This window comes from Leucoraja erinacea, unplaced genomic scaffold (assembly GCF_028641065.1).
Source record: "Leucoraja erinacea ecotype New England unplaced genomic scaffold, Leri_hhj_1 Leri_168S, whole genome shotgun sequence".
Taxonomy (NCBI): domain Eukaryota; kingdom Metazoa; phylum Chordata; class Chondrichthyes; order Rajiformes; family Rajidae; genus Leucoraja; species Leucoraja erinaceus.
In genome coordinates this window covers 26,155-30,573 of record NW_026575990.1, presented here as the reverse complement: position 1 = coordinate 30,573, position 4,419 = coordinate 26,155, and the positions used below count along the sequence as shown (strand labels likewise).

General features: G+C 44.4%; 1 non-coding gene across 1 annotated transcript; it reads left to right on the top strand.

Annotated features, from left to right (window-relative positions):
- Positions 1 to 3,114: 3,114 nt before the first annotated feature.
- Positions 3,115 to 3,306, top strand: LOC129716110 (U2 spliceosomal RNA). The gene has a single exon (XR_008726590.1). It is a non-coding gene; the product is annotated as a U2 spliceosomal RNA (small nuclear RNA).
- Positions 3,307 to 4,419: the final 1,113 nt, after the last annotated feature.

Sequence of the window (4,419 nt, the reverse complement as noted above, 5' to 3'; positions counted from 1 at the left end):
CTATTGGGTTGGAGCAATACTTAACATTGTGTTCCCACCATTGTAATTCTTTTATGGCTTCTATTGTTAGCTCTATTGGCCAAAACAAACGGCCTCTATTAATTTTGAGTGCTCTAATCCTTTTGTAACTCTGTGGCTTTTCCTATTAGTAAAGTCATTAACATATTAAATGTGTTAATGGTGTCAATTTTGACTTAAGTGGGTGGATAATGAATCCCAGCTGTTCAAACAATTGTTTAGTGGCAACCACTGCCTAACATGCCAATTCATAAGTTATTCCCACAATAAGTATATCATCCAACTATGCCATTACTCTATGATTTTGGTGTTGCGGCAATACCAAAGCTGGTTTAAATTTTTTTCCCTCTGATGGGTATTGTATAGTAAGCATCTTTAAGGTCGATACTTGCCATAAAGTAGCCTGCTGAAACTAACTCTTTAGCACTGCTAAAAGTATCCATTTTTAAAATGAACATATTGCACAACATTGTGAAGCGTTGATAAATCCATAATAATACGGCAACCCCCATCTTTCTTATTTCTAATAAATATGTTTGAGACAAAATCCTGTTGTTCAGGTTTGGTTTGTTCCATTACCGCTTTAGTGAATAGTCTTTGTAGTTCCCTTTTAGTAAGCATGTATATTCTGTCCGGTGTATGTTGTACTGGAGGGTTTTGTTTGTGTAGAAACTCTATCAGATATCCCTTAATACTGCTAAGGATATATCTGTCCATAGTTATATTACACCATGCTTCCAAATGAAGTTGCAATGTCCCTCCAACTTCCGTGCTCCCTATTAATGCTGGAGCCCCAGATTCACCTACCTCCATAGTTATCGGTGGTAACCAAGTTATTTTCTTGGTTTCATTTGTGGTTGTGGAGGGCCTTGAGGTTGAGGTTAGGGTAGATGCTGAAGTAGAGGCTTTTGCATCTTCCACAGTGGTCGTCCCGGGCCAAACCCTAAAAAGGACGCTGCTGCTGGGTACCTCTGCCCAATTCTTTGTAGTATTATTACAAAAACTACCTCTCTTAGGATACCCATAAGGTTAATGTCTTCCCCAGATATCCTTTGGATGCTCTAATCAGACCCAAAGTCTAGCCTCCTCATCCAAATCTTTAACCTGTTTGGACAGGTCTCCCCCAAATAACAGGGTCTATAGCCCTTTGCTTACATAGTATAGCGAACTTAGGGTCTAGAGCTGGCTGAATGGCCCTCTTTCTAATATATTTAGTTCAAACTGCACATTGCAAAAATAGTGCAATAGAATCCCTGTGGTCACTAATTATGTCCACCTTTTCTAACATGCGGGCCAAAGCTGTTATGCCCGCCATGAGACCTTTCAGAGTATTTTGGATTTTAATATCCCGACTCCTAACGGCCTGCACAACATGTCTGCAAATGCACCTGTAACACTGGCTACATTAAGAGCACCACAATTTCCTGGGGTATAAATGCCTTGCCAACACTTCAGCAAAAGTATTAGCTTGAAGTTGATGGGTGGACATATATTCAATACTTACAGCCATCCTCCTCGAGATCATTCTCAGTGTGTTCCTGCTGGAAGTACTGGCTCATAATGTCCAGCAGGTTGTTTTTTCCACCCCTTCAATAGGGGAAGGTGGCTCCATCACCTGCTCAGATTTTTACCCCGTCAGACCTTCAATACCCTCCTCAGAGGCGTCTGATATTTCATGGAGCCCTTATGGGAAAACTGCTGTGGGACTTATATTTTTTGCCCACTGTGGCTATCCTCCAATCCCGGAGCCTGCCACTGTGGAGAAATTTACTCCAGCAACCGCTCCAGCCGTCTTATATGCTCTCGGGCACTAGTCGATCGCGGGTGCTTTAATATATCGGACCGCTCCTGCCGACCTTGGTGCTCTTGGGCACTAATCGCACGCGGTATTTCCCGCAGCCGGTCCCCATGCCTACGGGCATGGTCGCTCCCGGCCTCCCGATATACTCATGCCGCTCCTCATGGTCCCGGTACTCACGGGCACCTCTACCCATTTAGGGTGAAGTTTGGCACTTGCTCCCTTATGGGAGATGCTGGTGCCGACATTCGTTGCTGCCTGCTGCTGGTCAGTAAACGGCAGCGACATCTGTGTGGCGGCGACATCTGTGTTCTGCACTGACGTCCGTAGCTGGCTGCCTGCTGTTCAGAAAACAGCAGCGACCTCTGTGGCTCTATACTGACGTCCATAGCTGGCTGCCTGCTGCTCTTCAGAAAACGGCAGTGACGTCTGTAAAGAAAAAAGGTAAGGAAAAATTGTTCTTACCTGTGCTGGTTCTCAGCCTGCCGTTTGGGAGGAACGTCCTTCCTCCCGCAGCCCCACGGACCCCGTAGCGTAGGTCCTTGGGCTGTTGTCCGAGATCCAACCCGGGACTTGTTGCTTCGCTTCCCGCCCGGCAGCAGTGAATCTTGCCGGTGCGGGGAGCGACGTCGGGCACAGCTGTTTCCTCTCCGGAGGATTCGTGTGCCGTCGGCTGCTGCTGATATTGCTGGCTGCCCGCTGTCTCCGCGGTTCTCCCCTCCAGCTTTCCCGCAGCTTCTTCATCCTGCGGTTTCCTACCTGCAAGGTAAGTGGGAAAAATTTTGCAGTCTCTTACCTGCTTCTTTCCATTTACCTCTAGGGAGACGTCCTCTCCCATGTCTGACTCGTACAATGCGTGTATGCGATATGACACGCATGCGTCGTAAGCGGGCTTCTTCACGTAGTCACTCACGTGACTCCGAAGTAAAATTAATATCTTGCCACCAATTCAGCTAGCACCCCAAGGGGTCTACCCTTCCACGATGGTGAATGTCACACCATCGTTGATAAACCACTTGAGTATTTCACCGGGTATACCCATTCATGGGATTTGTAACTACTACCATGGATCCAAGGATACTTTATGGTACACATCGACCTTGAAGATGCATACTATTCAGTACCTTCTCATATAAGTTTGGATATACCATAATTACCTGGATGGAGTAACCATGATGAGCGGTGCGGCATTTAAGTCAAAGCTATCCAGAATCAACCAGCCCTGACACTTAGAAACATTCCGTCATGGCATGTCTATATATTAACGACAGACTATCCTTGGATACAGCTTTAGCTGCATCGCTTCTTGGCCTTTTTGGCTAAGATCAAGTGTAGTATCTGTTCCTATCAGTTTAATAAACTGATACGTCCCTTATCTGGGGACCATATATTAATTGAATTTTGGAACAGGGAGATGGAATAAGGGCTTGCTCCGTCCACTCCACGCATCGACCCAGTATTGCAGTGCCTCTGGGAACAGTGCACAAAATATATATCCAGATATTACGTTGACCATCCACAACTTTGTGTTCTGGTATTCATTAAGACTATCAGTTATGGTACATTAACCACCAATCAACTACGTGGCAAAGTAAATGGGATAATACAGCATTACCAGCTACTGAACATTGTACCTTTCCTATGAGCTGAGATACTAGTGTTCAAAACTATCTCCATACCTGTAATATGGGGGCAAATGGATTAATCTGGAGTGTTATCATGGAATTTATCGGCAGGAAGGATTATGGTTGTCACTTCCACCTGTTTTGAGTAACATCTTATGTGTCCTGATGTGTTACTGAGGTTCTAATACTTAATGCCAATGTGAATTGACTTAAACATGTTATATATTAACTTACTTAATTGTAGTGAAGCATTTGCTCAGTAAACCACAAAATTTGCATGTTCGTTTATAAGTTAACAACATCACAGTGGTGGTATAGACCAAACCACTTGGGCGGAGAACATCGATGTTAGGTGACAATTTATTAACAATTGGAAACCGTATGTCGTCAAACGTGTTTGACCATCAGTAACTCACCTATCAGGTGAGCTAAAAACTGAAAACATACATTTAAACCAAAAATATTTGCTGAAATTACTAAGCAATATGGACACCAGTATCGATTCCTTATATCCAATTAAATCACCACGTACTAACTTACGTCACATGAAACCAATCTCAAGGCAGCGGCAATGGAGACATTCCCGCGTATTGAGGGGTGGGGGGAACCTAATCTCTATGTTTTCCTTTCCTTCTACCTCTTCAATAGGTACTACGGCTTCATCAGTCAGGTACTACGCAAATTACAGTGGACCAAGTCCACAAGCATGGTTCCCAGTGATCCTCGACATGGTCATTAAAAGAATTGCAGGAATGGGAAGACCATTTGGATCAGCAGCACTATCAACCTGATGACAGCATTCCGTCGCATATCCTAGGGAACATACCTGAGGAGCATCAAGAAATGGGACACTGTTTTCCAAAACAGGAATTACACATTCAACTACAACAAAAAACTGTACTGGAGCTCCTGGCAGGTCTTCACCACAATGAAGGAAATGTTCTGTCAGCCTACTCAACTTGGATACCGCTCACTAGT